Source organism: Hyperolius riggenbachi, chromosome 6 (genome assembly GCF_040937935.1).
Source record: "Hyperolius riggenbachi isolate aHypRig1 chromosome 6, aHypRig1.pri, whole genome shotgun sequence".
NCBI lineage: Eukaryota > Metazoa > Chordata > Amphibia > Anura > Hyperoliidae > Hyperolius > Hyperolius riggenbachi.
In genome coordinates, this window is record NC_090651.1 from 345,364,418 (window position 1) to 345,376,687 (window position 12,270).

Here is a 12,270-nt window from a genome sequence, read left to right on the forward strand (position 1 = left end):
CTTCATTATCACAATTCACCGGCCCCTACGCGTCCCTGTGGGTGCGCGTGCCCCTGTTCCGTGGCGAGGGCCGCACAGGCGCAGTGGCTATCGACTTGCAAGTCGGTGGCAACGAAACTTTGTGCGGCGGGGAACCGGAGGATGACTTAGAGACGACGCGGGCACAGGGAGGCTTCAGAGTGCTGGCAGAAGCCCCAGGTAAGTGAAACTTTTTTTTTTTTTAGTCATTACAGGTTTCCTTTAAGTTGAATTACTGAATTACAAAGTTGAATAAATGGACTTTTGCACCATATTCTACTTTTTTGAGTTTCACCTGTAGACTGATCATTTGATCACTTCCAGCACTTCCGATCTGCTTTCAATTGGGAAGGTGATCGATTTTTTTGCAGCACTCAAAATCGACCTCTTTCTCAATCTGAAGCAGATTGGACACGCTTGATATGACCAAACAATCAGTCTGGTGATAAAATTGCATTGTTTGTATCAGCAGGACAGCAAGGCAATAAGCAATGTTTAAAAGGAAGAAAAGAGGGGACACCGAGAGCCCAATATAGTGTAGTATGTACTGGAAATTTGGAAGTGGAGGAGTAAGTATATTGTTATACTCACAAATCTGGGTTACCGTCCAGGTAACCACTGTATAGGCAGGTGGGGAGGATTAGTCCTGTCCCCACTCAGGATTCAAGGAAACCTGTAACGAAAAAAACCTCCCCTGGGGGGTAATCACCTCGGGTGTGGGAAGCCTCCGGATCTTATTGAGGCTTCCCCTGTCCTCCTCGGTCCCACGGCGGCAGAGATAAAGCTCCCCGAACAGCAGGGATGTAAATATTTACCTTCCCGGCTCCAGCGCAGGTGCAGTATCGGCTCTCCGCTCAGAGATAGGCGGAAATAGCTGATCACTGTCGGGCCGCACTACTGCGCAGGCGCAAGTCTCCTGCGTCTGTGCAGTAGAGCGGACGCAACAGAGATCGGCTATTTTTGCCTATCTCCGTGTGGAGAGCGCAACAGCGCCCCCGCTGGAACCAGGAAAGGTAAAGAAATCAGTGCTTATCAGCGCTTGTCAGACTTGTCGAGGGAGGATTCCGGGACACTTCGGGGGAGCCAGCGCTGGATTGCCTGCAGCTACAGGGGAGGGGGAAGCCTCATTGGGACCCTGAGGCTTCCCCCTCCCGAGGTGAGTACCCCCCAGGGGAACTTTTTTTGCTACAGGTTCTCTTTAAGAAGTTGCTTTCTGTAGTTGGAAGAAAGGGGGGCAAATCCCCTCCACAAGGGGTGGACACAGCAATGTTACAGCTGTACAGAGGTGCCAGAAGTATAAAAGGAGGATAAAAACTTTAAAATATGGGGGGGGGGGTTCACGGCAGACTTTCCTCCCCAAAGTAGACACATGATGCTGTTTTTTTTTTAAAGCAAACCATCTATTTACGTACTCCCAAAAAAAAAGTAAATACATTGTTTAAAAAAAAACAACAGCATCTTGTGTCTACCTTGGGGAGGTAAGTCCACCGCTAAACCCCCCATATTTTAAAGTTTTTATCCTCCTTTCATACTTCTGGCGCCTCTGTACAACTGTAATAATGTTTAAAAGGAAATAAATATGTCAGCCTCCATAGCCCTCTCACTTCAGGCGTGCTTTAAACCACTCCCCTGACTATTTATATCTCACCAATGGAATGCTTTCCTGCAGCAGTGCCTAGATGGAAGCCCCTCCCACCAAGCCAACAAGAAGGTGTTAGTTTTTCACAGCTGGAGGGGTATCTGGTGAGGATTTCTTGCTGCCGGAGCCCCCAGGAGATATAAAAAAATATCAGCATGAGGTTCAGCTTGCCAGCAACCTACACAATCTGAAATATCAGTCCTGACTAGCGATGACCTTTAATATTCTAATATGGCCGCCTGCAGCATCTGTGCTCTCCTCTCCATCTGATATTTCAGAGAAAACAGAGAAGCCCGAGGTAAATAAGTATCTGTGTAGGTATTACCCTGAGCACCTGGGGAATAGCAAGACGTGCGTGTGTGTTTTCTCTGACTGCGCGCCACAACGGTGGGAATTCGCACGCTAGGCCATACATGCACAAGGGGGACGCTAAATAATCACTTCTCTCTGCTGTCATGTCAAAGCTAAATTGTTTGCTGGTTATAGACATCTTCTGCTTGTAATAGTTCAGGTACAAGCTAAGATCATGTAATGTGGGAAGAAATGGGAACAAAAAACTGGTATGTTCAAAAAGGTAACTTTGAAGTATATTTCACTGAAGAAAAATAAAAAAATAAAAACATGTTTTTAAGCAGATATCTTTGTTCTTGTTATATGTCATTTTATTTTCTTCCAATTCTGTCCTCACTTCTGTCATTATTCCTCATACTTCACAGTTATGTCAACCAGAAGTCTGAGACTGACGTTCTTAACTGAGACTATACTTCCATCTCTAGAGTCACAGCTCCGCCCCCCTGAGGTATGCTGATTTGTGTAATGGTAAAGCTGTTATTAAGCTGCCATACATGTAGATGGGACCTGCATTTTTTTATGTAATTAAAACAAACCTTTTATTTTTAACCTGCATTAACCCATTCAGGTTCCGTCGTTTTCACGTGAGAAATGTTCACCTCCCATTCATTAGCCTATAACTTTATCACTACTTATCACAATGCACTGATCTATATCTTGTTTTTTCCGCCACCAATTAGGCTTTCTTTGGGGGGTACATTTTGCTAAGAGCCACTTTACTGTAAATGCATTTTAACAGGAAGAATAAGAAAAAACGGAAAAAATTCATTATTTCTCAGTTTTCAGCCATTATAGTTTTAAAATAATACATGCCTCCATAATTAAAACTCACGTATTGTATTTGCCCATATATCCTGGTTATAACACTGTTAAAATTATGTCTCTATCACAATGTATGGCGACAATATTTTATTTGGAAATAAAGGTGCATTATTTCCGTTTTGCATCTATCACTATTTACAAGTTTAAAATAAAAAAAAAAATATAGAAATATTTCATCTTTACATTGATATTTAAAAAGTTTAGACCCTTAGGTAAATATTTACATGTTTTTTTTTTTTTTATTGTAATGGTTTTTTTTTTAATTGTAAACATTTTATTTGGGTAGTTTTGGGAGGGTGGGAGGTAAACAATAGATTTATAATGTAAATGTGTGTTAATTTTAAATTATTTTTTTTACAGGTGTAGTATTACTTTTTGGCCACAAGATGGCGGCCATGAGTTTGTTTACATGACGTCACTCTAAGCGTAACACACGCTTAGAGTGGCGCATTGGGCAGGGAACGGGCAGAAAAGGCGCAGCTTCTGAGAGAAGCTATCGCTTTTTCAGCGGGGGAGAGGAATCAATGATCGGGCACCGTAGCCCGATACATTGATTCCCTGGCTACCAAATCCGCGGCCGGGAGTGCGCGTGCACGCGCGCAATCGGCCGCGGGAGCGCGCATGGTTCCTGGACGTAGAAACTACGTCCAGGAACCAAAATAGGTTAAGCTAAGTATGTCCAGATCTGTCAGAAACCTCACATTTCGCTTCTTTGCATCCTCAGCAGTCTTAAGGAGCCCATTAATGGTACAATCTCCCAAAGGATTGACCATATGGTCAATTGGATTGGGTACCATTAGTGGTGTCAATCAATGATGAAGATCATTCTATCAATCGTTCTGTCGATCCAAATCTCCAAATGATTCTTTAGATCTCAGATTGATTAATTATTTCCTGTTTGTTGGTGGGCCTGAAGGATTGATTGAAACAATTGGATGGTTAATCATAGGGGATATTGTACCGTTAGTGGGCACCTATAGGGTGCATACACACATCCAATTTTGATTGACCAATCATTGACCAATTTTACCACTTCTATTAAGTATGAGGGCCAATAGCTTTTGCTAGCTCAGTTGTTATCTATTCAAAAAAAGCCATTGAGCTCCACGACTTTCAAAGTTGCAGAGAGCTCTGCCTTCTGAAGCTTATTACCTCAACTGTCTGTCAATGTACTTTCTGTTTCTCCCCAGAGGACCGGTCAATAGTTCACTGGCCTGCTCTGTAAAATCATTTAGAATGCTGAGTAGTGTGTAAACTGCAAATATTAGAGAATGATGCAATGTTATAAAAAACACTATATACCTGAAAATAAAAATATGAGAATAGTTTCTTTGCTACTAATCTTCTAGTAATTATCCGTACTACACAACCAATTCCTTATGTCATATTTTTTTTTTTCGCTTCAGCGTCTCTTTAAACAATTTACAAATCAAAATTATCCAGAGATCTGTTTTTACACTCTGATCATTTGGTACCCCTACCCCAAGTAGTCTGCATACCCCCCTGGGTAAGACCCTTTTCAGGAAAACAGAGAAATGCACCCTGTATGTATTTAGAGAGAAGAGCCTGTCTAATCCACCTTCATCTTCATCACAAGTGTAATTTGATCTCTCAGCTGTGTTAGCACAGAAATTCGTCAGTCCTTGGCAGACACAGCTGATTTGTAAACACAGGATGTCTGCTTTATCTGCTTCCATGAAAGCAGTAGAAACACTGCAGATTTTTTTCTAGTTGTTCTATAGGCTGTAACAAATAAATATTTTTTAAAGTTTATTATGTTGTTGCATATCTTTTGGAGCAGAGAGGAAGTTCTGAGTTCAGGTCTGCTTTAAAGAGAACCCGAGGTGTGTTTAAAGAATGTTATCTGCATACAGAGGCTGGATCTGCCTATACAGCCCAGCCTCTGTTGCTATCCCAAACCCCCCTAAGGTCCCCCTGCACTCTGCAATCCCTCATAAATCACAGCCGTGCTGTGAGGCTGTGTTTACATCTGTAGTGTCAGTCTCAGCTGCTCCCCCGCCTCCTGCATAGCTCCGGTCCCTGCCCCCGTCCCTTCCCTCCAATCAGCAGGGAGGGAAGGGATGCAGGCGGGGACTGGAGTTCTGCAGGAGGCGGGGAGAGCAGCAGACTGACACTATAGAGATAAACACAGCCAGCTCTGACAAGCTGTTTGTCAGCAGCGTGGCTGTGATTTATGAGGGATTGCAGAGTGCAGGGGGACCTTAGGGGGGTTTGGGATAGCAACAGAGGCTGGGCTGTATAGGCAGATCCAGCCTCTGTATGCAGATAATATTCATCAAACCCACCTCGGGTTCTCTTTAAGGAAAACCCACAACAGTATACTTCCAGGGTAATCAGGTGATGAATAGGCTTTGCTGAAGTCAGAGCTGGATTTCTGTAAAGATCACATAGGCCCTGGCCTGGGGCTGCCTTATATGAGGGGCTTTACTTGGGCTTTGGGTAGAATTACAAGACTGTGCTTGGGGAGATTACATATGGAAAAGAATAGAGAAAGGAGAGGTTGCCCTAGATCAGTGATGGCTAACCTTGGCACTCCAGCTGTGGAGGAACTACAGGTCCCATGAGGCATTGCAGTCTCTGACAGCTCTAAGCATACCTCGAGGAGGCAGAGGCATGATGGGATTTGTAGTTTTGTCACAGCTGGAGTACCAAAGTTAGCCATCTCTGCTCCAGATAGACATAAACAGTACCTGTACCTTATTAGATGCACGCCTGAGTAGAATTGATAACTCCACTTATAACTGCACTTATCCTTTAAGGAAGCTAACGTCCTCCTGAATCGATAAATTATCGGATTCTCGCTGAGTGGAAATCAATGGGGGAGTCACAATTTTTTCACCATCATGCACTGCTCTGATTGCTGAAACCGCCAGCTTTGTACTGATCAATAGTGCTGATCGTAAGGGGTCATTTCACGTTCATGAATGTTCACATTATGTTCACGGTTAGGATTCTGATGATATCTACATATTTGTGGGCATTCTTGATTTCAGGTCATTTTTACGTTACGCAAAAAAATGACGTTCAAGTAAACCACTAACATGCAGTCATGAGGAAACACATTTCCACAAATTTTCACACTTCACCTCTGAGGGTTTTTCCCCTTCTGTACCAGAGCAATTTTCACCTGTCAGCATTCCTTTCATTCATTTGCCTATAACTTTATTATTACTTATCACAACAAAACAATCTATATCTTGTTTGTTTTTTTGCCAAAAATTAGGCCTTCTTTGAGGATACTTTTGCTAAGAATTATTTTATTCTGTGTTTTAACAGGAAAAATAAGAAACAATTGAAAAAAATGTATTATTTCTCAGTTTCCTGCCATTATAGTTTTAAAACAATACTTGCTACTGTGATTAAAATCCACACATTTTATGTGCCCATTTGATCCGGTTATTGCAACGTTTAACATTAGTACAATGTATGGCGCCAATATTTAATTTGGAAATAAAGGTGCATTTTCTCAGTTTTGCGTCCATCACAAATTACAAGCCCACAATTTAAAAAGTAACAGTAATATTGCCTCTTGACATACATATTAAAAAAGTTCAGTCCCTAAGGTAACTATTTATGTATTTTTTTTATTGCATATATTTATTTATTTTTTACAAAAAAATCATTGCTGCCTTTCCCAAATGAACTTCCAATTAATAATTCCATTGAAATCAAACAGGGATAGGCTTCAGATTCAGTAGCCTGTTCCGGATGATTCCATATCACAGACACTACACGCTGCTCTTCATGATGCATTCCAGCTATCCAGCCACTTCCTTTTTCCTGTTGTGAAGGAGGAAGTATATGAAAGCTGGCACCAGAGCGCCATTAGGGCATCACATGGTAGAAAGGTGTATGGGGCCCGGCCAGGGGGGCCCTACCATGAAGCAAAGTAAAGCACATGAAGGCACTTATCAGACACTTGATTAGAGCTGCAAGTTCTGAGGGGGTGCTTGCTGGTATAATATACAGTGGGTTGCAAAAGTATTCGGCCCCCTTGAAGTTTTCCACATTTTCTCACATTACTGCCACAAACATGAATCAATTTTATTGGAATTCCACGTGAAAGACCAATACAAAGTGGTGTACATGTGAGAAGTGGAACGAAAATCATACATGATTCCAAACATTTTTTTTACAAATAAATAACTGCAAAGTGGTGTGTGCATAATTATTCGGCCCCCTTTGATCTGAGTGCAGTCAGTTGCCCATAGATATTGCCTGATGAGTGCTAATGACTAAATAGAGTGCACCTGTGTGTTATCTAATGTCAGTACAAATACAGCTGCTCTGTGAGGGCCTCAGAGGTTGTCTAAGAGAATATTGGGAGCAACAACACCGTGAAGTCCAAAGAACACACAAGACAGGTCAGGGATCAAGTTATTGAGAAATTTAAAGCAGGCTTAGGCTACAAAAAGATTTCCAAAGCCTTGAGCATCCCACGAGCACTGTTCAAGCAATCATTCAGAAATGGAAGGAGTATGGCATAACTGTAAACCTACCAAGACAAGGCCTTACACCTAAACTCACAGGCCGAACAAGGAGAGTGCTGATCAGAAATGCAGTCAAGAGGCCCATGGTGATTCTGGACGAGCTGCAGAGATCTACAGCTCAGGTGGGAGACTCTGTCCATAGGACAACTATTAGTCATGCACTGTACAAAGTTGGCTCTTATGGAAGAGTGGCAAGGAGAAAGCCTTTGTTAACAGAAAGCATAAGAAGTCCCGTTTGCAGTTTGCCACAAGCCATGTGGGGACACAGCAACCATGTGGAAGAAGGTGCTCTGGTCAGATGAGACCAAAATGGAATTTTTGGGCCAAAATGCAAAACGCTATGTGTGGCGGAAAACTAACACTGCACATCACTCTGAACACACCATCCCCACTGTCAAATATGGTGGTGGCAGCATCATGCTCTGGGGGTGCTTCTCTTCAGCAGGGACAGGGAAGCTGGTCAGAGTTGATGAGAAGATGGATGGAGCCAAATACAGGGCATACTTGAAAGAAAACCTCTTGGAGTCTGCAAAAGACTTGAGACTGGGGCGGAGGTTCACCTTCTAGCAGGACAATGACCCTAAACATAAAGCCAGGGCAACAATGGAATGGTTTAAAACAAAACATATCCATGTGTTAGAATGGCCCAGTCAAAGTCCAGATCTAAATCCAATCGAGAATCTGTGGCAAGATCTGAAAACTGCTGTTCACAAACGCTGTCCATCTAATTTGACTGAGCTGGAGCTGTTTTGCAAAGAAGAATGGGCAAAGATTTCAGTCTCTAGATGTGCAAAGCTGGTAGAGACATACCCTAAAAGACTGGCAGCTGTAATTGCAGCAAAAGGTGGTTCTACAAAGTATTGACTCAGGGGGCCGAATAATTACGCACACCCCACTTTGCAGTTATTTATTTGCAAAAAATGTTTGGAATCATGTATGATTTTCGATTTACTTCTCACATGTACACCACTTTGTATTGGTCTTTCCAATAAAATTGATTAATGTTTGTGGCAGTAATGTGACAAAATGTGGAAAACTTCAAGGGGGCTGAATACTTTTGCAACCCACTGTAGATTCTGAATGTCATTCACTAGTAGCTGTCTCTCACACAGACCTCTCTGGTCCCCCATGTTGTGTGAGTGCATCTTCCCATCATTATACTCTTCAGTCCCCTCCCCTCCCCACATGCAGTGCTGACATTGTTGGCAGAGGTATGTAAACTCTGACACTTAGGGCCAAGCTACAGGAGAGCAGAGAAAGCCTGGCCTGCTTCTCTCTGCTGTCATTGTTTACTGAGCCAAGCTGATAATGAAGTTCAGAGATGATTTTGACAGGACGGGGAGACAGTAAGTGAGGGATACTGGGACGCAATGTGGAGAGCAGCCCACAGAGGTGGCTATAAGGGTGAGTTAACCCCCTGTGCACCAGTCTGCTTTAGCTGAGATTCAGGGGCCTTTCCCACTGGTGCGGTATTTTACCGCCTCCTAGTGCTAGAGCAATGAAAGCCCGTGGAACATATCACACTACATGTGACGCGTTGCGGTGCGCCAGAAGTCCCTAATCTAACATGAGCGCATACCTACCGTACCGTGCGACTCCTGTGACAACCTGTGGTGATGTTCGGCAGACAGGAAGTCATGTAAGTCTATGGCGACGCGCACGTTTTAAAACGACCGCCGCCAATTTTAAGCGTCGCGCATGTGCCGAAGCGTATTTTAGCAATACACTTCCGCACAGGTCATGGATTCGACCACAGGAAGTGAGCGCTAGAGAGCGACACTTCCTGTATAGCCTGCTGCCAGATGGGGGTTACCACGTATTACCGCGGTAATCCCCGACTGCTTGTTTTCTTTTAAGCAATACCAGTTACTGGGCTGTCCTGCTGATCCCCTGCCTCTAATATTTTCAGCCATAGACCCTGAACAAGCATGCAGCAGGTCAGGCGTTTCTGACATTATTGTCAGATATGACAAGATAAGCTGCATGCTTGTTTCTGGTGTGATTCAGACACTACTGCAGCCAAACTGCACCGCTACCGCCAATATGCAGTGTAAAACCGGCCTCAAGTTCTGTTCTGAATCAGAAAGCTTATCCTTACTACAATCTAACCCCTAATTAATACTTTCTGTATCTTTTTTGGATGATTTAGTGTTTCCATTAGTTTGAAGGTCTGATCAACGAAAACGAAAAAAAAAATGTACAGTGTATGGGAGCCACTAGCCAATCCCATCCAAGAACAGTTGGGTGCCCTTTAAGGACTGCTCCAGTGTGTGCAATTGATGCACATTGAAAATATGCCGGGACATGATGTGACTTGGCTAATAACTGCTAATTGCAGAATCCGATGCGTGTGTTGTCACACTGAATTAAATATTGTGGATGAATTACTCATATAAATAAACGTCACCAGCATCTCTAGAAGAAGCACAATGTGGCTCTGCAGTCGGGTGTATCCCGCCAACCCGTAACCAGGGTGACGGGGGAGCGGCCATCTTGGCCACATGCTGGGTAGATGCCCCCGGTGACTATAGACTGGAGCTTCGCCAGCTTCTCTGAGGCACCAGCCTGCGATATAGTGAACAAGATGGAACTTGTATGCCCAGCGGGAGCCGTGGTAAAGCAGCAGAATCAAGCACGCCACATCCATTATAAATGCCTCTGTCTGACTTCCAGCACAATGAAAGATTCTCATTCCAAACAAGACATATGATTAAAGTGAACCAGAGACGAAGCACCCTCATGTATTTCACCATATATATCAGAGGGAACATTAGAGAAACCACCTACCCTGCTTTCTGTTTCATCCTTCAGTGCTCAGCCTGCTTGTGATCAGCCCTGATAAAATCCCCGACTGAGCATTCAGTCTGGATTTGCTCAGGAATCATTATAGCCGAGTCTGTCTGCTCTGATGTCTTTTCAAGCCCAAGCCTGCCCCCTTCTGGCTCTGCTTTCCTGTTCTGTATACTGGCAGCATCACAGAGAGCTGTGATCAGATGGGAGGAGCTGCTGATGTAAGGATATATTAAAAAACGTTGTTTTTTTTTAAATGTATATTTGTTGGTCATCAGAGGTTTTTAGCAATGGTGATTTCATTTTGCACACAGCCCACTAAATAATATGCTTTTCTGATGAACTGTGTTTTGCATGAAGTTTTAGTAAAAAAAAACAAAAAAAAAACCCCACAAAAAACGACACCAGAGCGGCGAAAATAACCAGGTATAGTTTTTATTTTGTAAAATCTATCGGGGGACATGTTTATTTTGTGCCGCAGTGTTCATCTCTGGTTCCCTTTAAACATTTGCCAGAAATCATGTATATATTGATGTCGCTCGGCAGCCATCTATATGTATGGAGTGCATTGTGTAGGCTGTGGAGTTGCAATGATGACAGATGCATTTCCTGCTGTATCACTGATGTTTTCTGGGTAATGGGAGGGGCCAGGGCTCAAGAGTGACAACGCTATGCTGTCATGTGATCAGCTAGGCAAGTGAGTATGTTTGATTTTGGTGCCATTGATATGGTTTTCTGGTGTCGTCCTTTCACGGTAAGTTCCCTGATTAGTTACCCGTAATACATCCTCATAATAAAATGTCTTCTCCGGATGCCTAACCTTAACCTCCCATTCAAAACCAACCTGAAGCGAAAAAAAAAAAAACCTTAAAATATAATGAATTGTCTCATATTTATTTTCAGTTATATAATTTGTTTGTTTGTTTTTAATAACATTGCATCATACTGTCACAGTTGCAGTTTTAACCACTTTACCCCCGCGCGTACGTATTTCTCCGCCCCTTTTTCCATCCTTTAAAAACCAGGGACGGAGAAACACGTACTTTCCGCGTTCCCGACGCTGCCCGCGCTCCCGCTCGTAAACACGCCGCCCGCCGCTAGTAAAACCGCCGCCGCCCGCTCGCCCAGAGATCAATGAACGGGAAAATCCATTCCCGTTCGTTGATCTAAGCCCCGCAATGATCAGCTGCTCTCCTATGGGCAGCGCGATCATTGTGAGAAAAAACTCACGTGTCCATGCTCATTATACTTCCTCCAAGCTTCCGGAAGGAAGCTTGGAGGTCGCATTAAAACAAAAAGTTACTGTGGCCATCTTGTGGCCAAATAGTAAACTACACCCTACACATTTTTCACATACAAATAAATGACTTTTACACATAAAATTAACTCATTACCTCCCACACTCCCCATTTTTTTTTTTTGTAATTAAAAAAAAAATAAAAAATTTACAATTAAAAAAAATACATAAATAGTTACCTTAGGGACTGAACTTTTTAAATATTTATGTCAAGAGGGTATAACACTGTTACTTTATAAACTATGGGCTTGTAATTAGGGATGGACGCAAAACTGAAAAAAATGCACCTTTATTTCCAAATAAAATATTGGCGCCAAACATTGTGATAGGGACATAATTTAAATGGTTTTATAACTGGGACAAAAGGGCAAATACGTTTCATGGGTTTTAATTACAGTAGCATGCATTATTTAAAAACTATAATGGCCGAAAACTGAAAAATAATTATTTTTTTCCCACATTTTTCCTATTTTCCCATTAAAACACATTTAGAAAAAAATAATTCTTGGCATAATGTCCCACCTAAAGAAAGCCTAATTGGTGGCGAAAAAAACAAGATATAGTTCATTTCATTGCGATAAGTAATAATAAAGTTATAGACGAATGAATGGAAGGAGCGCTGAAAGGTGAAAATTGCTCTGGTGCTCAGGGGGTAAAACCCCTCAGTGGTGAAGTGGTTAAAACCACACTGTCTTTTAAGTTATAAAACAAAGCAGAAATAATGGCCCTTTGAACTTTCCTGCAATAAAACCTTATCTCAAGCTGTCTGTTTGGCTGCTTAAAAAGAACCAGAGATGAAGCACCCTCATGTATTTTACCTTATAAATCAGTGGAAACATGAC

General features: G+C 42.6%; 1 protein-coding gene and 2 long non-coding RNA genes across 4 annotated transcripts in view; 1 reads left to right on the plus strand and 2 right to left on the minus strand.

The window, feature by feature from the left end:
- Positions 1 to 12,270, minus strand: part of IGLON5 (IgLON family member 5) — a 677,528-nt gene that overhangs the window by 568,742 nt on the left and 96,516 nt on the right. The gene's annotated exons all lie outside the window — the stretch shown is intronic.
- LOC137521800 (uncharacterized) overlaps positions 1 to 12,270 on the minus strand; it is a 188,100-nt gene that overhangs the window by 86,730 nt on the left and 89,100 nt on the right. The window lies entirely within an intron of this gene.
- LOC137521799 (uncharacterized) overlaps positions 1 to 12,270 on the plus strand; it is a 100,227-nt gene that overhangs the window by 20,876 nt on the left and 67,081 nt on the right. The window contains exon 2 of the long non-coding RNA XR_011022205.1: positions 2,374 to 2,456. This is a non-coding gene — a long non-coding RNA (uncharacterized lncRNA). The remainder of the gene's footprint in view (positions 1 to 2,373; positions 2,457 to 12,270) is intronic.